At 32.6% G+C, this 26,329-nt stretch overlaps 1 long non-coding RNA gene across 1 annotated transcript; it reads right to left on the reverse strand.

Moving 5' to 3' along the window:
• Positions 1–1,739: 1,739 nt before the first annotated feature.
• Positions 1,740–22,763, reverse strand: LOC109119874 (uncharacterized). Its single transcript, XR_011220920.1, has 4 exons — positions 22,703–22,763; positions 16,115–16,179; positions 2,244–2,378; positions 1,740–2,153 (listed from the first exon to the last, which is right to left on the reverse strand). It is a non-coding gene; the product is annotated as an uncharacterized lncRNA (long non-coding RNA).
• Positions 22,764–26,329: the final 3,566 nt, after the last annotated feature.

Raw genomic sequence — 26,329 nt, forward strand, 5'->3', positions numbered from 1 at the left:
TTGCTTGGATAAATGAGTTTAGTTGGCCCATTGGTTTGGCTACATGCGAGGGTTGCAATTTACTCAATTTATATAAGGAAAAATTATATATAATATCAAACTAATAACCTAAAATAAATGGAGTAGCTAAGGTTTGATTTACTTGTGCTCCGTAGCAAACGTTTGCAAAAAATTGACAGGCATTTTTCTCCCAAATATCTCGCTCATCACTCTCCTCCAGTCTCTCGCTCGCTTCCTCACTTTTTATACAAACACAAGTGTATAAAAATTGTTTCTTATTGTATAAAGCAAAGAAAATTATATAAATACATATATTTTTGTTCCCTTCTCTTTTCTCTTCCAGATCTCGCTCGTCACTCTCCCCAATCTCGCTCGCCACCCTCGCCTTTCTCATTTATACAAACAGAAGCGAAATGTATAAATTGTGTTTCTATTTGTATAAAGCATGTGAAAATTATATATACACATGCAAGTACATATATTTTCGTCCTATACACTTATAATTATAAAATAAAAATACTACTCTGCCTAGTTTCTTTTGTCTTTCTCTCTTTCTCGTTTTATACAATTTTCAAATTGTATCTAATTTCTCTTTTTATCGTTTTATACAATTCGATTCAATTGTATATTCCTTGTTAAGTCTCTTTTGTCTTTCTCTCTTTATCATTTTATACAAATTCAAATTGTATATAATCATTCTATACACTTATAATAATACAATTCATTTTATACACTTCGTTTTTATAAAGTTCTCTGCCCAAGTGTCTTTTTCTTTCTTGTTTGATAAACTTCACTTTATACAATTTGCTTCAATTGTATATGTTAGGGAATTATACAGTTCCTATGTTTCCTATGGAGCATAATTATGCAAATTTTGCGATAGCATATAAATATAAATTTTTTATTTGCTATATGTGAAAGTTGCCCTTATATAAGTCACTTTATTTTAATCAGTTTAAAAAATATTTATAACATTTTAATTTTTAAAAAGTCATTTTATCATTAATAAAATGGTATATAGTCACACAAATATCTATAATTTATTTTTAAATTATAACTTTTTTTAAAAAAACTTTCTTAAAAATCGTATCAAGTCAAACAAGTCATACAAATTAAAACAAATAAAATATAATATTAAAATTATATTGCTTATCCAAAAAAGAATTAAACACAAATTATAGCTAAAACTAACTCATTGATGAATGTTATATTGATTTACTTAATTTATGTTTTATTATTATACTTTAAATAATTTTTATTTAACAAAAAGCATACGCAGAAGTCTCTCTAATCACGTCAGACAACATTCTAAGACAACAACACTTTGAAACGTAAAGTTTGATCTAAGAAAATATATAGTCCACTAATTTTAAAAAAATTAGCATTGTGTTGTTGAAGTATACTTAATTTGTCACACAAATAATATCAAACTTAAGAGTATAAATTTTAGGACGTTTATAATCGTACAAATATTATGATAAATATTAATTTTATAATATAAATTTTAATAGGAGTAAAACTTTTGAGTTAAATTCAAGAAATGAGACTTTGGGTCGTTTAATAGTTCCACGTATAAAAAGGTGTGATATCACGTGTACGTGATAACTTTGAAAAAAATCATAAACATATTGTAGACATATAAATTGTATTGGATCAAATTTATAAAAAAATTAAACTAAATCCATGTTTGTTTGGACTGATAAATTAATTTGGGTTTTTCAAATAAATAAGTTCTTCTCATTAAATTCAAATCCAAGGTTCATTCCACCTTGAAGCCCAAATTCATGCCACGTGTCATGGTGACTAGGCATCCAAGACCAACAAGGTGACGCCACGTGTCCAAATGAGGTGTTAGTCCAATCAAGTGCAAGAACCTATTACAACATGCGAAGAGTCAAAGGGACATCCCTTGGACAATCATATGCAACCTTGTCCACCCCCTACAACTATAAATAGGAAATAAACATATGACATTCCACAGGCATCAAGAAAACTCTTCAACAAGCATTCGACAAATTGGAGAAGCTACAACATCAACCTCATATCTCTTCAAATGAGTGGTCAACGAAGTTCTTTCCGGAGCTAGACTTGAAACGACAAAGCATTTTATGACGTCCCGGAGATCGATAACATATCAAGGAGATCGACATCACCTAACAATTCGAGAAACACGCTATTGAAGACCCTCGAATCACGAAGAAACTTGGGAAAGAGAATCAAGAGAACAACAGAATTGTACTCACAATGATTCATTAATAAAATTATATTTTTTCTTTTTATTTATTTTGCTTGCAGTCGATTTTCAGCGCCTAAGAAAATTCGTCGCGAACAAATTTGGCACAACCAGTGGGACCAATTATGCTCTTCATTTCTTCCTCCTACGAATAAAAAAACGACAAGTTAAACTTTGCAATGGCCTTCAAGAAGATCAATGATGTTTCATGCAAGGACTCTATTGTTGCCACATTTGTTGATTTTAGTGATGTTGATCCAATAACTCGACGTGAGTTCAAGAAAAGTGTCTTTAATGGATCTGAATATTTAACCTCCTTGAAGATGCTAAGAAAGAGCAAGTCTCGAATGACTCTCAGAACTGCAATCCATGGGGTCAACATTGCATCAAGTTGATTGATGAACTTTCTCACTCTGGATTCAACTTTGGCGAATCTAAAAGTTCAACAGATTCTTCAATTTCAACAAGGGGTAACTCCTTTATGGTTGACGCAACTGACATGGACAAGAAGTTTGCAATGATGGATCAAACCATTGAAGCCTTGAAGAAGTATATTGATGACAAAAATCTTCAAATCGCGCAACTTATGAGAAAGTTAGATCTCTACAACTCTAGAGAGTCACATCACAATCTAACAACTCAAGAAAAAGTTGATATTGATTCTCCCACCAAGTCAGTTGACCCTCAAAGCGTAAAACAATTTGCTTCAGTTGTCATTCTAACAGTTCAACAACTACAAGATATGATCATAAACACAATTAAACCTCAATATGGTGGTCCGTCACAAAGTTCCTTAGTATATTCGAAGTTGTATTCTAGGAGATCGAAGGTCTATTAATGCTAATTAGATATCAACAACCAAAATTGCAACAATTTGATGAAAGGGGAAATTCAAGACAACATATTACCCATTTCGTCGAGACTTGTAGCAGTGTTGGTACATATGATGATCTTTTTGTCAAGCAGTTTATCCATTCATTAAAAGAAAACACCTTTGGTTTCTATATGTACTTGGATCCTGAATCAATCAATAGTTGGAAACATTTAGAAAATCAATTTCTCAATCATTTCTACAATACCTGTCGTACAATGAGCATGATGGAATATATTGACTTATACAAAACAAGGTAAGGATGAATTCGTAATGGACTACATCAATCCTTGGCGAAGGATGATCTTAGATTACAAGGATCTGTGAGTTATGCTTCCAATGGAATAAGAATCACACATTCCAAGAATCCTACGTCAGAGTTATCAATTTTCCCCCAAAATTGCCAAAAGCTGAAGAGTTTAGCGAAAAGAAATTTGAGTTGACTTTGAAAAGATATATGCACTAATATGGAAATCTTTTAGTTGTGATTTTTATATATTTTTGTAAATCTATGAGTTATGCTTCCAATAGAATGAAAGTCGTATCATTTCGAGACTCCTACACCGAGTTATTAATTTTCTCCTGAAGATGCCCAAACCTGCAGAGTTTAGCGAAGCGGAATTTGAGTTGACTTTGAAATGATATATGCACTAATCTAGAAATCTTTGGGTGTGACTTTTACATATGTTGTACATATACGAGTTATTCTTCCAACAGAACAAGAACCGCATCATTTCGAGGCTACTACGCCGTGTTATTAAAATTCTCCCAAAGTTACTCAAAGCTGAAGAGTTGAGCGAGATAAAATTGAAGATAACTTTGAAAATATATTTGTACTACTATGGAAGGATTTTGGCCGTGACTTTTATATATTATATAAGTCTATGAGTTATTCTTCCAAACAAAAAAATCACATTATTTTGGAGGCTCCTGGGCCGAGTTATTGATATTCTCCTAAAGTCGTGAATGCTGAAGAGTTGAGAGAGGTAGAACCATGAGCTGACTTTGAAGCGATATCTGTACCAATCCACAAAGTCTTTGGTCATGATTTTTATACATTGTGTAGTTATTTGAGTAGTCTTTCCAAAAAAAAAAAAGAAAATCATTATTTCAATACTCCTACTCCAAGTTAAGAATTTTCTACCATAATCGTGCAAAGTTGTAAAAGAGATATCAAAGTTCAAAAGCAACTTCAGGATTTAATTTTGAACAATGTGGAAGAAATTTTGATATGAAACTTTGACATATTGTAAGAAATTGAGTTCTATCACTCTCGGATCCAGTGTATTGCAATTTCATGGCTTTTAACATTTGAAAATAAATATGTTTCGTAGGTGTGCAAAGTTGAAATCACAAAATATACGAAATTCGACCACCATGTGCCTCCTAAGAAGTCAGAAGATTGGTCCAAGATCTTCTCCAAATTGAGAGGAAGATTTCAATCCACACTACAACTAAAGAATAAGATTATTCGCAGTCTAGTTCGCTGATGTTTTGAGGCATACCCCAAGTGTTTCTCTCTCTATCCTCACGTCAGGTCTTTTCTCGTCGAAAATGAATGAAAGTACGCACTTCAAATGTTTCTCTAGTGGAACCACAAATAAAAGGATGAAAATGGAGTTGTCAAGTTTATTTACAAAGGTTGCAACGAAGGTGAATGCGTCAAGTGAGTTTTTTTGTCAACATTGCTAGGATGAGATGAGTACTACGCCAATCATATGAACAACTCGTGCAACTTGTAAGCGATTTAGACTCTTTCAAAACTTGAAACAAAAAAAATAAGATTGAAGTTATTGTTGCAAACTGCATGAAATTTTAATTTTTTCTTGGTTAATCTACTTCTAATAACATATGTAGTAAGTGCATGACCCTTCAATATGACTTGACAAACATGAGCAGCAACACAACAATCTGGTTCGACATAGTAGTGCCAATATCACGAAGTTTTAAATTACAGTCAAATTGATCTTGAACATCAAGCTCCCCTATATAAGAAACATGCCAAAGCAAAATAAAGGTGCAACCACAACCATTACCTTCAACAAAAAGAAACAAGAAAAATCTAAAAGACATAAATCCGTCAGAAAAACAACAAAGTTTGAAGACCAACTTCAAAAAATAATAATCATTTTTTGTCGATTCAAGAAGAGTTTGAGATGGATTTTTTGATATTCCACAGTAATATGAGTCTATTTTCTTATGATTCAACCCGCTCGTTATTTGAAAGATTCTACACAAAGAAAATGATGTTTTGACTAGAATCCATAGTCGTGAGAAGAACTACTAGATTTTAGGTCCAGCATCAAAATTTGATTACCGTCAATCCGGAAGGTTTCTAACTTTGATATTTGGACATGTAATATTAATCGAAGTCTAGTTTCTTCAAAATCAACAAAATGATGTTTTCTCGAGATTGCACATAGTAGTGAGAAGAACTTACAGATTCTGGGTCTAACTTCAAAATTTGATTCTCGTCACTCTAGAAGGTTTCTAATGTTTATTTTTGCATATGTCGTATTAATCAAAGTCTAGTTTCTCTAGAATCAAGCCTCTCATCGTTTGAATGTTCCTACACTAAGAAAAGGATGTTTTGGCGAGATTGCGCATAGTTGGGAGAAGAACTGCCAGATTAGGGTTCCAACTTCAGAAATTGATTCTTGTCGATCCAAAAGGTTTCTAACTATAATTTTTAGATATGTTGTAGTACTAGAAGTATGTTTTCACTATAATCAAGCCTCTAATCGTTTGAATGTTCATACACCAAAAAAGTGATGTTTTGGCGAGATCGTGCATAGTTGTGAGAAGAACTGACAGATTTGGGATCTGACAGAAATTTATTTTCGTCCATCTGGAAGGTATTTGACGTTGATTTTTGGATAGGTCACAGTACTACAAATCATGTTTCTTCCCAATCAAGCATCTCATTATTTGAATATTTCTACACTAAGAAAATGAGATTTTGATGGAACTACACGAAATTGAAAAAAGAAGACACCAAATTTGGAGTTCCACATTAATTTGGTTAGGAGAATTTTTTTTCAATGATTCTCTTATAAATCCTTTGTACATGGGAGTTACTTATATTGAACAATTTTTACAAGAAGCAAATAAAATCCGAATGGAAATTGGAAGAAGCAAATTATATCAATTCTTACCCATCTAAATGGAAGTTGCTAGCACTCCAAAAAATGCAATGAGTCTTGAGATTTCAAGAATGCTTCTTACAAAATCTAAGCAAAGGAAAAAAAATTATTTTTATTATTAAATTACCACTTGTTTTCAAGTTAAAGGTTTGGAAAAAAAAAAGAAGCGAATCAAGTTATTTCCTTTTTTTAAAAAAAAATTAAGTTGAAGACTTGTATGACACTCTCAGTGTTTGGTGTCCGAATTAGTATGCAAGTCTATGGTGAAAGTTTTTTGAATTTAAAATTCATTTAACTTTGTCATATTAATTTGATTATCCCTCTCGAGAGAGAGTCCTCCAAATCTTCCCTCGAGTGGATTGAAGTAAAAAAATCCTTATGAGCACATCGAAATGGAGTCGTACATGACCCTACGATGCAACTTGTGTCATCGCATGAAATGAGGTAAACGAACTGTCTTAAGAGTGATATTGTTGGCCTCAAGAAGACTTCAACTCTCTTCGACAAATTCGGCAAGCTTAAACGTTGAAAAGTGTCAAAAAATTGAAAACACATTCATGACTACTTCAAGCCTTGTCGTCAAACTTCGGCAATCCTACACGTTGACAAGTCTCGAAGTAAGAGAAATTTGTAGAGACATAAATTGTATTGGATCATATTCATGTCGGGTATGTAGCAAGAATTGATGGGAAATAGAGGGAAGGAGAGAATTTGAAAAGTTGAGAACTTGAAGAGTTGGGAACTTCAAAAGTCCTCTTATGCTTTAATGAAAAGGCATTTGTCCCTCATCGGTGATGGAAAGAAAAATAGGAGAGTTTAAATACAGAAACACTCCTACAAATTTTTAAAAGGGTTGGAAAGAGGGACCCCCTCGCGCCGTCGCCATCGTCGTTTGTTCGGCTTCGGCTTCTGCTTAGGCAAATGAACGATCAAGAGATTATTTTTTGGACAAAATTTCTTTTATTTATTTATTTAATTAATTAATTAAAGGACCAGAAAAATATTTTCAACTAATTAGTTGATAATAGAAGTTGAAAATTAATCGAAATGTTTCAACTTTTTAGTTGACTAACCCGACCCGACTCAGATTTGTGCGCCATCCATTTTATTTGAACTTTCCATTTTATTCAAATTTCTCGCTATGATTGTTCTGAAAGGTTGCAACTTTCAGGTATAGTCAGTACCGTTTGAAAGGTTGCAAACTTTCATTAATGGTCGTGTGAATTCTGAAAAGGTTGCAACCTTTCAGAACATATTCTTCTTGCCTATAAATACCACTCATTCTTCAGAATATTTCCTAACGAATTTTGTGATCTTCTTCTTCTTCTTCTGCACACATTTTTCTTCGTGTACTTTCATGTTGTGGATTGATTCTTTGACAGTAGAATTTTTTGTATCTACAATCTGCTGATTAAGATCATTTTACCTTGGGAGTTTATATTCCAAATCAAACCTCGGATACTAGAGGGGAATAATTTCCTTAAGGGGACACTGTGAGTTCAGTGGACTTGATATTTTTCCGATTTAAAAGATTTTTTCAAATTATAGTATGTTCGTTCAAATTTTAGTTTTTTTTTTAAATTAAATTTTTGTTCATCTCTCTTACTGGTTTTATAAATTTCAGTTACTTCGTGTTTCTGAAAAATTTATTAGAATCAGTAATTTCTGATTTTGATAACGCAGATCGAAAACAATCCTAAGGAAATTATTTTTTTTAAATCTGTGTTTCTGGTGGAGACAAAAATCTTCGTGATTTTATACTCCTTTAAGTCTCCAATTATAGTTTATTACTTACTTAGATTGTATCAATTTTTGTTTATCAGAAACAACAAACAATTGTGTTACAGTGGCTGTTGCTACACCAACCCGAACTCTTGTACCACAAGCAGAGAAACTGGGTAAATTCACAGGTATGAATTTCAAAGAATGACATCAACGAGTATTTTTCTAGCTTACCACTCTTGGTCTGCAAAAATTTACAAGTTAAGATACTCTAGTTCCTACTGATAATATGCCAGACAAAGAAAATTCATGATTATTGATGCATGGAAACAGACAGACTTCCTATGTAATGGCTACATTTTGATTGCTTTAAAGGATGACTTATATAATGTCTATAGTGCAATAACAACTTCAAAAGAGTTGTGGGATGCACTTGAGGAGAAATATAAGATAGAAGAAGCATGCTTGAAAAAGTTTGTGGTTGCAAAGTTTTTAGACGAGAAAATGGTAGATAATAAAACTGTTGGATCACAAGTGCAGGAATTTCAACTTATTCTCCATGATCTAATTGCTGAAGATATGGTAGTAAATGAAGCTTTTCAAGTGGCTGCAATCATCGAGAAGTTGCCTCCTTCGTTGAATGATTTCAAGAATTATCTAAAGCACAAGCGTAAAGAAATGAAGCTTGAAGATCTTGTGATTCGGCTCAAGATTGAGGAAGATAACAAAAACGCCAAAAGAAGTCGCGTAAGAGTTCAACAATCATTGGAGTTAATATTGTTGAAGAAGCTCCTACCAAAGACAAAAAGAGAAAAAAGTCCAATGGGTAGAAGTCAGAACAGGCCAAGAAGAAATTCAAAGACAACTATTACAATTGTGGCAAGGATGGTCATAGGTCTTCTGATTGTCATGCTCCAAGAAAGAACAAAAACAAAGGCAAAGGCAAAAGTCAAGCAAACATCGTGGATAAGATGGAAGATGCAGATGACTTGTGTGGAATGATCTGGAGTGTAACTTAGTTGGAAATATCAAGGAGTGGTTTCTCAACTCAGGTGCCACTAGACATATTTGCTCTGCGAAAGAAGTCTTTGCAACGTACACTCTTGCTGAGTACAATGAATATTTATTCATGGGAAACACAGCAACAACAAGGATTGCAGGAACTGGAAAAGTAATTTTGAAAATGACATCCGGCAAGGTGTTGACTTTGAACAATGTTCTGCATGTTCATACTATTAGGAAGAATTTAGTTTCTGTTGCACTACTCGTTAAGAACGGATTTAAGTGTATCCTAGTTAGTGATAAAGCTGTAATAAATAAGAATGAAATGTTCATAGGAAAGGTCTACCTCAATGAGGGTCTTTTCAAACTAAATATAATGGTTGTTGACGGTATTAATAAAAATTCTGCTTCTATTTACTTATTGGAGTTAAGTGATTTATGGCATGCCCGTTTGGGACATGTAAATTACAAAGCCTTGCAAAAATTGATTAATCTAGAAATAATGCCTGATTTCAATGCGATAAATCGAAACGCGAAATTTATGCGGAAAGTAAGTTTGTTAAACATCCTTACAACTCTGTTGAAAGAAATTATATAACTTTAGACTTAATTCACACAGATATATGCAATATGAAGTCAACACCATCTCGTGGAGGAAAAAAGTATTTTATAACTTTTATTGATGACTGCACTCGATTTTGTTATGTATATTTGCTTAATAATAAGGATGAAGCAATTGATGCATTTAAGCTATACAAAAATGAAGTGGAGAACCAATTGAATCTAAAGATAAAAATGATTCGGAGTGATAGGGATGGAGAGTATGAATCTCCTTTTGCAGAGATATGTTTGGAATATGATATTATTCATCAAACTACTGCACCTTATACACCACAGTCAAATGGTTTGGCAAAATGGAAGAACATAAGATTAAAGAAAATGATGAATACCTTAATGATCAATTCTAGTTCACCGCAAAACTTTTTGGGGGGAAGCCATCCTTACAGCTAATAAAATACTCAATAGAGTACCCCATCGAAAAACACAATCAATTCCATATGAGTTGTTGAAAAGAAGAAAACCCAACTTGAAATATTTAAAAGTGTGGGGGTGTTTAGAAAAAGTAGAGGTTCCTTAACCAAAGAGGGTTAAAATTGAACCCAAAATAGTAGATTGTATCTTTATTGGGTATGTTGTGTACAATAAAGCCTGTCGATTTTTCATTTATAAATCTAATAATCCTGAGATTCATGTTAATATGATAATTGAATCAGATAATGCAGAGTTTTTTGAAAATATTTATCCGTATAAAATTGAAAGTGAGTTAACAAATGAAAGACCTAAACGATCAAAGCTTCGACTTCGGCTTTGGCTTTGGCTAATGATCGATCGAGAGATTATTTTTTGAACAAAGTTTATTTTAATTATTTATTTAATTAATTAATTAAATGGCAAAAAAATATTTTCAATTAATTAGTTGATAACAGAAGTTGAAAATTAACCGAAATATATCAACTTTTTCGTTGACTAACCCGACCCGACTCAAATTCGCGCGCGACCCATTTTATTTGAACTTTTTCATTTTATTTAAATTTCCCGCGATGATTGTTCTGAAAGGTTTCAACTTTCACGAACAGTCAGTACCATTTGAAAGGTTGCAAACTTTCATTAATGGTAGTGTGAATTCTGAGAGGGTTGCAATCTTTCAGAACATATTCTTCTTGTCTATAAATACCACTCATTCTTCAAAATATTTTCTAACGAACTTTTTGATCTTCTTCTTTTTCTTCTGCACACATTTTTGTTCGTGTACTTTTCTACTTTGGATTGATTCTTTGATAGTAGAATTTTTGGTATGTACACTCTGCTGATTAAGATCATTCTTTCCTGGGAGGTTATATTCCAAATCAAACCTCGGATACTAGAGGGGAATAATTTCATTAAGGGGACACTGTGAGTTCAGTGGACTTGATCTTTTTTCGATTTAAAAGATTTTTTCAAATTCTGGTACAATCTTACAGATTTTAGTATTTTTTTTGTAAATTAAATTTCTGTTCATCTCTCTCACTGGTTTATAAATTTCAATTACTTCGTGTTTCTGAACAATTTATTAAAATCAGTAATTTCTGGTTTTGATAACACAGATGGAAACAATTCATACAAAATTTGAATTAAATTCATGTTCATTTGGGATGAATAATTAATTTGATCTTTACAAATAAATAAGTCCATCTTATTATATTCAAATCCAAGGTCCATTTCACCTTAAAGCCCAAATTCATGCCACATGTCATAGTGACTAGGCATCCAAGACCAACAAGGTAACGTAAGTGTCTAAACAAAGTGTTAGTCCAATCAAGTGCAAAAAAGCAAACAACATGCAAGGAGTCAAAATGACATCCTTTGGCCAATCACATGAAACCTTGTCCACCCTCTACAACTATAAATAGGGGATATACATGACATTCTAGAGACATCACGAAAACTCTTCAATAAGCATTCAACAAATTGGAGAAAGTTGCAACGACAACCTCATAGCTCTTCGAAGGAGTTGTCAACAGATTTCTTTCCGAAGATCGACTTGAAATGACGAAGCGCTTTTTGACGTCCCAGAGATCGACATCTCAAGGAGGTCTAATATCAAAAAATTCGACAAACACTCTATCGAACACCCTCGAATGAAGAAGAAACTTAGGAGAGAGAATTAAGAGAACCAAAGAATTGTTCTCACAACGATTCATTAATAAAATTAAATTTTTTATTTTATTTATATTGCTTGCCGTCGATTTTCAGCGCCTAAGGAAATTTGTTGCGAACACATATATATTTATTTTGAGAAACTGATAGATATTAGGTTATAATTAAAAGTGCACGTATGAAAAGTGTTATTTTACTATTTTTATTTTAAATTTATCTTAGAGATCAAATTTGATCTAAGGTAATATTTGGTGCACCCAAAGTCTTCAAATTCTGAGAAGTTCGCCACTGGATATACTCGCCCTGTCCCTATATAGATACTGTTTAACAAATGATTTAATATGTCAATATTTACTTAATTGAAAAAAAAATTATAATGTTGAATTTTTACTTAAAAATGTTAAATGACTTCATAAAATTATTTCACCCATTTTTTTACACCTCTAAACCTGATCCAAATGAAAAAAAAAACATTTTCTCTTATATTCCGTCACAAAATGGGTTCAAAATCAGAACTAAATACGCAATGGATTGAATTATTTTAGTTGGATCGTGTTGGGATGGGTAAAAAATTAGATGGGGTTAATATTTTTTTAAGCCATGTGGCAATATTAGAGTCTATAAATTAGATTTAAGATGTTCAATTTAGTTTGTCAACAAAGAGAGAAAATATACTATTTATTAAATGATAAAGATATATGTTTACTGCTTATTAGACTAAAAGGACATAGATTTATTATAATAGTGGCTGCCCGTGCGTGCACGGGCCCAATCTTTACTTATTTGTATTTTGTCTGAAATTTTGTTATACTATAAATATAGATATTCGTATACGTATTTATTGGTTAGTAGTAACATGAGGTTAAGCTTGTATACATACACATACATTATATGCCTAAGTGAAGCAATTGTTCGCATACACACAATGATGATTTGCTACCGATTGTTATAGTCAGGTGGTGTCGTGCTTGACAAAATACTCGTCTAGAGACTGATTTATTATTCAGCTTTAGATCATATATATGATACATTAAAAATCCATTAGCAAATTAATTACCTACTTACATCTATTTAATCATGAAGTAAAAAAATACATGAATGGCGAAAGTTATCCAAAAAAATATATGTAAAGAGCCTCTACTCTAGGAACCAATTCTATTGGACAATGAACAAAGGGAAGCTACTCTATTATGGTATTGAAAAAAACACACCAGAGGTAAGGTCGATATTGGTTCTTTGTTTGTATAAACATCGATAATATCATTCATATAAAATGTCAAAGGCCGAAGTAAGTTTTGTGTCTCGTGCTTACAATGTTGGAAGGCAATTTACGTGTGATTTGAGAGATTTGAGTTGTAGAAATAGCAAAGATAGAAAAATTATAGTAATACAAACTTGTACTTAGTGATGGAAGTTGCGTTAATAACTTTTGATAATGACAAATACTTTTGATGTTGACTCACTTATGAACTAGGTTCATTATAAAATCAGTGGTCGTTCAAATTGAAAATAGGCAAAGGACAAAAATTAAAGGCACAACTGTAATTATGGAAAAAATAAATGAATATAATAATTATTTTCATAAATGAATAAGACAAAACATTTTATGAAAAGGTTGCCTACTTTAATATTTTCAGAGAAGGTTGCGTGAAAACAAAAAAGAAAGAAAGCAATTCTTTTTCATATCAAAGAAGGATACAGAAATCAGAATTATTATCAACTTCAAAGAGAGGAAATAATTCTTGTCCAAAAGTCTATATAAAAAGAGATTTCAAGATAAAGAAAGAAGTTCTTTGCAATCGAAGAAAGGGTGAGGTGAGACGAAGAGAGAGGCAGCAAAGAGCGTCTTGTGAGTTCTGTGTGTTTTGTTCTTAGTAAGATCGTAAGCTTGTGTGATTGTAATTAAGAAGTGGGTTTGGCTTCTTGTGGAGAGAGGAGATTAATGAGTAAGTTTGCAAAAAGTGGGTTTGGATTTTTATAAATTTAGAGAATTCAATTAGAGTTAATCAAAAATTTTAATTGAGTAAGAGAAAGTAATAAAACGAAGTTGAGTTTTACCTTCCTTGAGATAGGAAGATTTTAATTAAAGTATATTGTTTTAATTAACTCTTTTCTTAGGCAAACAGTCAAGAACCTGGTTCTTGATTTAGGGGTAACATTTCTTCAATTGGTATCAGAGCAAGATCTTTTCACCAAAAGATTAACATCTTGAAAAGTAAATGGCAGCACCACCTACCCCCCAAGAAGGAGCTTCTCAAACTCGACCCCCACTGTTCAATGGAAAATACTATGGATGGTGGAAGAATCGCATGATGGATCATCTAATGGGAGAAAATCCTGATCTCTGGAGTGTAGTCTTAGATGGTCCTATGATTCCCATGAAAAAGGGACCTTATGGAGAAACAATGGTACCAAAAGAGAGACAGGAAAGGATGCCGCAGATAAAACTGGCAATTCAAAATAATGCAAAATCTAAGAAAATTCTAATTTGTGGTATAGGAACAGACGAATACAACAGGATATCTTCTTGTCAAGACACGAAGTCAATCTGGGAAACCTTGCAGACTGCACATGAAGGAAAAACTCAGGTTAAGAAATCAAAGATCGACAATCTGAATAGACAATACGAATTGTTCAGAATGATGGAAGGAGAAACTATTCAAGAGATGCACACTAGATTCACTACTATCATCAATGAAATTTACTCTCTAGGAGAAGTAATTCCAAACGGAAAAGCAGTCAGAAAACTTTTGAGCGTCCTACCCGAATCATGGGAAAGTAAAGTTGAAGCAATTACTGAAGCACGTGACTTAGATAAGCTTGCTATGGATGAGCTCATTGGAAACCTCATAACTTACGAACTGAAGAAAAATCAAGAAAGAGAAATTGGTAGCAAAAGGAAAGAAAAGAATCTGGCCCTAAAAACTACCACCTCTGAAGATTTTGAGGATGAAAACATAGCACTCATGGTCAAAAGATTCTCCCAATTGTTAAAAAGGGGACAAACATTTAAAAAAAGGAGTCCACAGAAGAATGTTGAAAACTCAAGAAAACAATTGTGTCATAAATGTGGTAGTCCAGACCACATTATAATATTCTGTCCACTATGGGCCTTAGAATACAAGAAAAACAATCTAGAAAAGGCAAAAGAAGACAGATATATTCCCAATAACCGGAGAATTCCAAATCAAGAGGTCGACATATCCATGAAAAAAGCACTCGCTGCAATGGGAGGCATATATGAAGATGAATCAGAGAACGAAGAAATTGAGAATCAATCCTTACTTGCAATAAAACAAGAAGACAATTACGATTTTCTTGCTTTAGTAGCAGTAACCGAAGAAGCAGACAAAGAAAGTACTTGTCAAGCACAAGATACAATTCATGCTCTAGTGGCTGGTTCAGATTCCGAGGAAAAAGAAAAAGACCAAAACAGTCAGGTTAGCTCAATTTTCTCTAAAGAAAACTTGGAAATCTATACTAAAAGAGAGCTGAACTCACTTTTGGAAACTGTAATTAAGGCATACGAGTCAACCTGCCAGGAAAAAGAACTGCTAATGGAAGATTATGCATCTCTAAGAGAAGAAAACATGACTTTAGTACAACAAAATTGTTCATTGCTCAATAAACAAGTAGAATTAGAAAAAGATTTAAACTCTAGCTTCTTAAAAAATCAAGCCTTACAAAAGAAACTAAACACGACCGAACAAGAAGCAGAAAACAGTATGAGGTGGAACAGGTCCTCCATAATTCTCGACAGTCTTCATAAAAGTCAATCTAGTTCAAGACATGGAATAGGTTTTTCCGAAACAAAAAATCCTAACATAGACTGTCTATGCTCTCACGGTAGGTTGACAGGACATAAGAGTCATGCATGTAACAAAAAACAAACTGCTCAGAAAAATTTCTCCTTTCTAAGTAAGAGTCAAAAGAAAACTGATCCTGAACCCGATTCTACATCTAAAGTTCCTCCTAGATGGGCTAGAAAAATTCTCATACATCCTTTTAATCACAAACAGGCACTTCAGTGGATGTGGGTGCCAAAACTAACTCAATCTGAATAAAATTGCAGGCTCAAGTGAGAGAAAAAGGAAAGCACTGGTACTTGGATAGCGCCTGCTCAAGACATATGACAGGAAATCCAAATAACTTTCTCTCACTGAAACGAGTTAAGGGTGGAAAAGTAGTCTTTGGAAATGGAAAAACCGGGGAAATACAAGGAATTGGAAAGATAGGAATCAATCTCAAACAAGCCATCGATAATGTATACTACCTCCAACATAACTTACTAAGCATATCCCAAATGTGCGACAAAGGGAACAAGGTAGTATTCACTGTAGGTGAATGTAGAGTGATAAACTCAACAACTGGGGAACTGGTACTTCTGGGAAAGAGACACAAGAATGTATACACATCTGAAATTATAAGTTCAGAAAATTCACTTACCTGCCTCACTGCTCTCACTGAAAACTCTACCCGCTGGCACAAAAGGCTGGGACATATTAGCCTCTCTACAATTAATAAACTAATATCAGAAGATCTGGTTAGAGGACGGCCAAATTCTGCAAAGTGAACAGTTTTGTGGTGCATGTGTCAAAGGGAAACAGTCCAAATCATCATTTAAACCAAAGGGAATGGTTAGCACCACAAAACCTCTAGAGATGCTTCACATAGACTTATGTGGACCAATTCGTGTGATAAGTAGAAGAGGAAAAGGATACATTCTTGTAATAGTTTATGACCATTCAAGGTTTACTTGGACTATGTTTTTGGCAACAAAAAAAGAAACTTATGAAGTATTTGAAATATTTGTCAGATTAGTTCAGAAGAAACTCAATACAGAAGTCATCAACATAAGATCAGATCATGGTTCAGAGTTTGAAAACTCAAAATTCTTAAATTTTTGCAGTACAAATGGAATTGATCACAATTTTTCTGCACCAAGAACTCCGCAACAAAATGACGTAGTTGAGCGCGAAAACAGAACTCTTGAAGATGTCGCTAGAACCACGCTAATAGCAAGCAAACTACCACAGTTTTATTCGGCAGAGGCCATAAACACTACTTGTTATCTGATAAACAGGTGCACAATAAGGACCTTTTTGAACAAAACCCCTTATGAATTACTTAAAGAAAGAAAGCCTAGCTTAGCACATCTTCGACCATTTGGATGCATATGTTATGTGCACAATAATGGAAAAGATAATTTGGGAAAATTTGATGCCAAGAGTGATGAAGGAATATTCTTAGGATATTCAACACAAAGCAAAGCATATAAAGTACTCAACAAAAAAACAAATCGAGTGGAAGAAAGCATGCATGTTATTTTTGATGAAGGCATAGCAGAAGAATTAAATTATCCTGTTGAACATCCTCCAAAACCATTGGAAGACTTACAATCAGATGAGGATAATACCACGAATAAGTCAAATCCTCAATAAATTGAAAATACACCAACAGAAACAGAAAGAGAAACATCAGATGCTCCAACATCTGAATCAACTCAAAATCCTCAGGTTCATGGTTGGAAACATCAAAGTTCCCATCCCATTCAAAACATCCTTACACCATTAGAATCAGGGATTCATACCAGATCTAAAGTACTAAATATGTATGCTTTCTCAGCTTATCTATCTCAAATTGTTCCCAAAAATATTAAAGAAGCCTTCGAAGATCCAAATTGGATTATTTCTACGCAAGAGCAATTGAGTCAGTTTGAAAGAAGCAAAGTCTGGAACCTGGTTCCCAGACCACATGATCGAACTATAATAGGTACTCGATGGGTTTTCAGAAACAAATTAGATGACCAAGGCCAGATCACTAGGAACAAAGCTCGATTAGTGGTTCAAGGTTACAACCAAGAAGAAGGAATTGACTATGATGAAACCTTTGCACCAGTGGCAAGAATGGAAGCTGTAAGAATGTTAATCGCTTTTGCAGCCTATATGGAATTCAAACTCTTTCAGATGGATGTAGAAAGTGCATTTTTGAACGATTTTCTACAAGAAGAAGTGTTTGTGAAACAACCCCCTGGTTTTGAGGACCCAGATAAACTTGAACATGTCTACAAGTTAGAAAAAGCGTTGTACGGACTAAAGCAAGCTCCAAGAGCATGGTATGATCGTCTATCCATATTTCTTCCAACACATGGTTACTCCCATGGAAATATAGACAATACTCTCTTTCTTAAAAAACAAAGTTCAGATATACTCATTGTACAAATTTATGTCGACGACATCATATTTGGTGGAACCGATCCCTCACTTGGGGTTGAGTTCGCAAAACTAATGAGTAGTGAGTTTGAGATGAGTATGATGGGAGAACTAACTTTCTTCCTAGGTCTTCAAATTGATCAATATCCTACAGGAACATCCATTCATCAACAAAAGTATATTCATGAACTACTGAAAAAATTTGACATGAATGAAGAAAAGATAATCGACACTCCCATTGGCACTACAACAAAGTTAGACAAAGATGAAGCAGGTTCTCCAGTCAATGATACAAAATACAGAGGTATGATTGGATCACTCCTGTACCTAACTGCAAGCATACCCGACATTATGTTTAGTGTTGGACTTTGTGCACGATTTCAATCATGTCCTAAAGAATCCCATCTAAAAGCAGTAAAGAGAATACTTAGGTATCTCAAAGGTTCTGTGAACCTGGTGCTATGGTATCCATAAGGAGACTCTTTTGATTTAATAGGATTTGTTGATGCTGACTATGTTGGATACTTAGTTGACCGAAAAAGTACATATGGAATGGCTAACTTTCTAGGACCATGTATTGTTTCATGGGCCACTAGAAAACAATATTCAGTTGCCCTTTCTACAGCAGAGGCAAAATATGTAGCAGTTGCATCTTGTTGTGCACAATTATTATGGATAAAGCAATAGTTAGAAGACTTTGGGATCAAGACAGGCTGCATTCCTATTATGTGTGATAACACTAGTGCTATTAATATGGCAAAGAACCCGATCCAACACAAACGCACTAAATATATTGACATTCGACATCACTTTCTGAGAAACAATGTTGAAAAAGGATTTATCATAATGAAATTCTGTGCTGCTGAGGATCAAATTGCTGACATTTTTACTAAGGCTCTTGGGCGAGAACCATTCCTTAAAAATCGTCTATCCTTGGGACTAGTGTTTCAGAACTAAAAGAACCAGGTTCTACTCACCACCGACTCAGGTTCTTATATTTTCAACCTGGTTCTCCTATTTCAACTTTTTGTTTGGGCGGGAAATACATAAAGTCACATTAAAACTCCAGCGTCTCTTCGATGTGACTGTCGTCGTTTCGAATTCTGTTTAGGGTTGTTCAAAGTACCGATTCATCATTATTATCTTTCCATTCCCCCATAAAACCTTTCGTCTCCCCCACATACAAAAAAAATGTTTGCCCCTTCCCCTCTCCTTCTCGTCGACTACTCCGATGATGAACCTACCTTCACATCTGAAATTCTGGCAACCACTCAAGGGGAACCCAGTCCACCACCATCACCTATAGCCGAACAACACCCCCAACTTTCTTCCCCACCATCTCCTTCCTCCATTCTCCCAGAAAACCTTCAAACCTCTAACCCTATTTCACCACCCCCAGAAACTATGCCCTCTTCTAACTCTCCTCAAATACATACAACCCCTTCATCTACACCAGTTCCCCGCGTCCTCGCAAGCATATTGCTGTCAAACGAAAGGCGATTCATACTCCTCGTATTCGACAAGCAAGTCAAGCCCATCTAGAGATGTTGGCAGAATCTACAAACAAATGCCGTCGTACTGGTAATTCACCTGTCTATTCCTCTTCCACCCCTGTTATTTCTAAGTCTGATGAAGACAATTTAGAATCTTCCCGTTCTTCACAACCTCCCTCTTCTAAAACCCTAACCAAAAACAAAATTAAATTTCTTGCTATGGGAAGGGAGGCCTACTTTAAATCACAGAAAATCTTGAGAGGGCAAACAATTCATCCAGAAATCAGGGATCATACTGCAATAAAAAAATTGTTGGCACTACTTGCAGTACAGGGATGGGTAGATATTTTTCTTCACTCTGATAACATGATATTTGACATAGAAGTGGCTGAGTTTTATGCAAATTTGACAATAATTGATGATTCAGTACTTTCTTCATTTGGTCATGGTATAGATATAGTTTTTGACAAAACTAGATTAGGGGCAATACCTCGTATTCCTTGCATAGGATTGGAAGAATATCACTGGGGTAAAGATGAAAATTGTGCATTAACTTCAAAATTTACATAAGGGTGATCGACCGCGAAAAGTACTGAAAGGAGAAATGTCTCCTTTTCACAAATTAGTGTTTGAAGTAGTCCACAAAGGTATTATTGTAAGAGGAGAAAGGAGACATGAAGCTAACTTTCGTGATATGGGTCTTGGTCATGCTTTGGACACCATGCGTCCTATTAATTGGTCTTCCCTTATAATTAAACATATGGTGAGAATAGTGGATCCTAAGAAACCTCATCAATAGCTTATGGGAACCTGTTGACTACTGTGTTTAAAGAATTTGGAGTACCTTTGAAGGATGGCAGGTCCTTGAGTAAATATGATATGTTTTCTCAAACTACTCTTGCTGAATGTAATCTTTTGGATGATGCTGCTGATCTAGTTCCTATACGTTCTGCTGGTCCAGTCACTACTTCTTTCTGAGCTTAATGTGGCTCGAGCTCAAAATGTGTTACTCAAAGATGAAGTTACTATTCTTCAGGCTCAGTTGGCTGCTTCTCAGGGGGAAGTTGGGAGATTAAAAGATCAACTTATTCAACAACAAATTGATAACAATGCTCGTGTGGGTCATATACTTCATGCCTTTTCCAGGCCTTAGTTAATGGTTTTTCTGTTCGATATTCAGACAATATTTATGACTCTAAGTTGTATTGCTGTTATAGTTTTTGTGGATATCTTTTGGTAGTATCCTTTTATTTTAATGTTGTGGATATGTTTTGGCTCTATATTGGACTTTTTGATATGTCAAAAGGGGGAAACCGTTTTTAAGAACTGGTGTTATTATGGGTATTATTTGTCATGACCAAAAAAGGGGAATTTGATGGAACTTGTTAAATAACTTTTGATAATGACAAATACTTTTGATGTTGACTCACTTATGAACCAGGTTCATTATAAAATCAATGGTCGTTCAAATTGAAAAGAGGCGAAGGACAAAAATTAAAGGCACAACTGTAATTATGAAAAAAATAAATGAATATAATAATTATTTCCATAAATGAATAAGACAAAACCTTTTCTGAAAAGGTTTCCTACTTTAACCTTTTCAAAGAAGGTTGCGTGAAAATAAAAAAGAAAGAAAGCAATTCTTTTTCATATCAAAAAAGGATACAGAAATCAGAATTATTATCAACTTCAAAGAGAGGAAATAATTCTTGTCCAAAAGTCTATATAAACAGAGATTTCAAGATAAAGAAAGCAGTTCTTTACAATCGAAGAAAGGGTGAGGTGAGACGAAGAGAGAGGCAGCAAAGAGCGTTTTGTGAGTTCTTTGTGTTTTGTTCTTAGTAAGATCGTAAGCTTGTGTGATTGTAAACAAGAAGTGGGTTTGGCTTCTTGTGGAGAGAGGAGATTAGTGAGTAGTTTGCAAAAAGTGGATTTGGCTTTTTGTAAATTTAGAGAATTCGATTAGAGTTAATCGAAAATTGTAATTGAGTAAGAGAAAGTAATAAAATGAAGTTAATTTTTTCCTTCCTTGAGATAGGAAGGTTTTAATTAAAGTATATTGTTTTAATTAACTCTTTTCTTAGGCAAACAGTCAAGAACCTGGTTCTTGATTCAAGGGTAAGGTTTCTTCACTTAGAAGTTAGGCCTTCAAGTTCTTTCCCCATCATCCTCCATCAAATTCATGCATTCAAAGAGTTTGAAATTGAAGTGACACTCTTTCACTACATCAAAATTGGTTTTGGTTAAAAAATTAATAATTGAGTAACGAATAAATTTAGTAGATCATCTCTGTGGAAGACTCTTCTTTATAATTTGCACTTAAAAGATAATTAGATCCTTATTTTCCTGAAAAAACATGAGCTAATTGTTTGTTTTTCATTCTAGACCATTTTCAGTGTCTTTAAAGAATTCCAATAATGGTATAATTGTATTTATTGATATATATATTCATTAATATATTTAATATAGTTGGTTTACACAAACAGATTGAATACGAGAGTTTTTTATACAATTATATTTATTGATATAGATCAGTAGTGCCGCTAAATATGTATTTTTAACAACAATTATCACTCTTTCTATATGTCCCTAAAGCTTTTAGCGACTTGATTTTAATGACACTTAACTAATGCCGATAAAATTTTAACACTCTTTATTAATATCAATACTTAATATTGCTAAAGTTATTTTTGTTATAGCAGCTACAACGGTGATTTAAGAAAAAATAACAGAAGGAAAAAATGTCATCCAATAGGTTTCCGTTGAAGTGGCACTCTTTGTTGCTCCTATGACAATTATAACCATGATAAAAAAAAAACAGAGGGAAAAAAATGTCATGCAACACTCTTATATGATGATTTATGTCTTTCCATTAACAACTTTTTATATATAGCAGCTCATGAATAGTTTGAGACAAATAAATGCAATAATTTGATTGGGAAACAATAGTGTGATCATAGCTTGTTTTCTTGCGCAAATACATGTATTTACTTTTGTAAAACACACAAGTGTAATTGTGGGACTGGCTAGAAGATTTCTCAACTTCAATTGAACAATTGGAATGGGGAAGTTGAATCAAAATGTGATAGTGTGTTGCCATCTATGATTAAGGACACTATTATTTTCTTGAATAAAGAAAATCACATTAGTATGTATATGGATGAATTTCTATGTTCATACTACTTTATGAAGCTAATAGTAACACAAGAGAACAATTTAAACGCACATATTAAAAGGAATTATAAAATTAAATTACTTAGAAGACACGCAAAAACTGAAAATTAGAATAAAAAACAACTGAAACCCAGAAAAACTCACACAAAAAATACCTTTTTCCGAGAAACACTGTCCATGGTTCAGCAGAAGTGGTGCTGCCAATTTCCCATTAAATCTATTTTAGAGGAGTTTTTGACATACCAAAAGCCAAAGGATGAAATATAGATAAAGACAAAGTTCATGGAACAACTATGTGGTGGATTTAGGGTTAGATGACACGTTGCTGATATAATTAAAAGTCAAAATTAACGGAAAAGGGTCTAAAATATCGTTGAAGTATTGAAAATGGTACAAAATTACCCTTCATCTATCTATTGGCTCCAAAATGCCGTTTTCATCCACCTATTGGCTCCAAAATACCCTTATCATCTACCTTTGAGTTCAAATTTAATCACCTATTTAATGATTTTAAATTTATACTATTTAAATATTTTTAAAATACTTGATGTTCAACTATTGGTTTTACTTTAATTTATTTGTATTATATATAAACCAACTCACTACCCACCTATTACTAACTAAACCCCACTCAATTAATAATCCAACTGGGAAAAGGGTTTGATATACCCCTCAACTTTGTCATTTAGAGCTGATATACCCCTCGTTATAAAAGTGGCTCGTATATACCCCTACTTGTAAACAAATGGCTCACATATACCCTTTTCTTCTAAGGGAAATGAAAATAATAATAATTTTAATCTAAATTTTTATTAATTTTTTCTAAAAAAATATAATCCCATATGAGTAAATTTAATCCTTGTCAAACATATTTTTTTGACTTTTTTTTTATTCAATGACTAATTTATAACTATTATTTTGATAATCAAATTTATTTATGTTTCACTAATATTCTTGTAAAACTTATTGTAGATGATCAAATTTTTTATTCGAATACGAAATTAAATTACAATACACACAAAAAAAATAGTTTAAATTTTTTTCTTTAAACTAAGGAGTGAAAGAAAAAAACAAAATAAGAATAAAAAACTCAAATAATTATAATAAAAAAAGTCAAAAAATACTTTATGTATGAAAAAAATTAAAATATACCTTGAAGTTTGATAGAAGAATCATATATACCCATAAATAATTTTTTTTAAAAAAATAGAAGTAACAAATATAAATTTAAAACTAATTTTTTAACTTCCGTTAAATGAAGGGTATATGTGAGTCATTTTGTAACGGCAGGGGTATATGTGAGCCGTTTATATAACGGTAAGGGCATATATGAGCCACTTTTATAACGAGGGGTATATCAGCTCTAAATGACAAAGTTGAGGGGTATATCAGACCCTTTTCCCATCCAACTATAATATCAAAATCGTCATAAACACTAATAAAACACGATGAAATTATAGATTGATGAAAATGACATTCAAAATTATTCGAATCCGAATTGAAGCCCCAATTAAATTTATGTTGAGCCACTTATTTAGGAGGACACTTTCAATTTGAGTCTCTTTCAAGATTGAATTAGAAATTTAAGATTAAAGGTAAAGGAGTAATACATCCCGAATTAATTCATGCACTTTTTTAAAATATAATTTTTTAAATATTTATGATTTGTTTTAAAACTTTTAATATATTATTTTGAAAAAAAATTACCTATAAAGTAACATCACATAATTGAGACGTAAGAATAATTAAGATGAACATAGTCAGACTTTTAAGTTTATCGGTAATTTTTATTTAGACACTTATATTTTCGTATCAAATTTTTTAAAACACTCAATTGACAGTAGCTTTTCTACTGTTGTGTTAATAATGTGAGGGATTTATTAATTTGGACGGTTTAATTAGTAATGGATGGGTAGTGAATTGATTTATAAATTATACTAATAAGTTAAATTATAACAAGTAGTTGCGCGTCACGTATTTTAAAAAATATTTAAATAGTTTAAATATAAAACCGTTAAATAAGTGGTCAATTTTGAACCAAAAAGTGGATGACAAGGGTATTTTGGACCCAATAGGTGGGTGAGAAAGGTATTTTGGAGCCAATAGGTGGATGTAGGGTAATTTTGTACCATTTCCAATACTTTGAGGGTATTTTAGACCATTTTCCGCAAAATTAAGCCTGAGTATATATTTTAATGACAATAAGCTGCCAGGTTGATACCATATTTTTAACCCGCATTTCTAATACTAGACCCAAAATGTGATTTTGAGTATTTTTTACATGTTTGGATTCAAATTACAAAGATACATGCAAGAAAATATTCTAAATTTATTGATATTGAATAGATAACAATGAAATTATAAATTTATGGATTTTGATAGATGTTATAATCAAGCTCGAAATATAAATTTTATAAATCAACATTGAATAGGAATTCAATTAATTAAAGAATCTCAGTAAACGCTACACATTTTAAGTGGTATAAAATATATTCTAAACGAAATCAAACACTCAAAACAGAGTCTTGATCCGATAAATCGTTTTCTTCATCCATACGTTTCTTCATCATTTAGCTTTTATCAGTCTGCAATCAAAAGTTTACAGCCTTTAGTCAGGTAAATGGTTAACAAATATTACTGGACCAACTTCTAGTAAAATCAACAAGTGCAATGAGAAAATAACTTTCATATTTACAAGTAGGCATACATCCCCAAAAATTTTAAAGAACAAATGACTTATTTGATGATACACTTTATTGTGTTCTTATCTTTATTTTCTCTATTTGGTCAACTCGTATTTAATCAACTTGATTTTTTAGAAAGACAAAGAATGAATTTAAAAAATAATCCACAACAAATGGCTCAAATAGCAGACGAAATAAGAATAGAATCACTAGCATTTTGATCACAATAATAGCGTATACTTCTATTTTTAATTAGAATATCAATTATTGTAGAATTAATTACCTAAATGGTCATTCAAGTTCACTCATACTTCTTCTTAAGTGGAATAAATTCACTCATCTAATACATTGTTTCTTTTAAAAACAAAATGTCTATGAAGATCTCTTTCGTAAAACAAAAGGGTGATATAGGAAAAAATCCTTTTAAGTAAGTTAATATCTCAAATGGTCACTCAATTTTCATTATAGTTCTCTTAGAAAGTCACTCAACTTAGAGTAGTTGACTTGAAAAGCCAGTTAACTTTATTTTATAACTCAAAAGTCACTTAATTATAAATATTTTATTAAGAAAGTCACTCAACTATGATATTTTATGTAGAAAGTCACTTGACTAATTTGAATATTTTTAAATTAAACTTTGTTAAAATATAATTTTTGTTTTAAACTTATTTTAAAAATTAATAAGATGCTCTTAATTATTTTGTTAAATTTTTTTAAATATATATGTTTTTGAACTATTTTTTTAAAAAATTTAATAAGATACCTACAGTTTTTATTTTGGGTTCTTAACTTCTTGATTCCAAACCTTTTATAAAAATAATAATCATTTTTCAGCATTAGTTCCAGTTAGACAATTGCTGTTATGGAAAAGAATTTTTTTTTTCAGTCACAACGATACGGTTTCCGAAAGAAAAATATAATTAAATAATTAAAGTTGGTCAATACAATAATTAAGACAGATATTTTATTTTAATGAAATTTAATGAATTTGTTTTTAAAGTTGGTTGAGTGACTAAATAAATGAACTATTAATAGTTGAATGACTTTCTGAATGAAATATTAATAGCTAAGTGACTTTTGAGTTGTAAAACAAAATTT

This window comes from Solanum lycopersicum, chromosome 1, assembly GCF_036512215.1.
Source record: "Solanum lycopersicum chromosome 1, SLM_r2.1".
Classification (NCBI taxonomy): Eukaryota; Viridiplantae; Streptophyta; class Magnoliopsida; order Solanales; family Solanaceae; genus Solanum; species Solanum lycopersicum.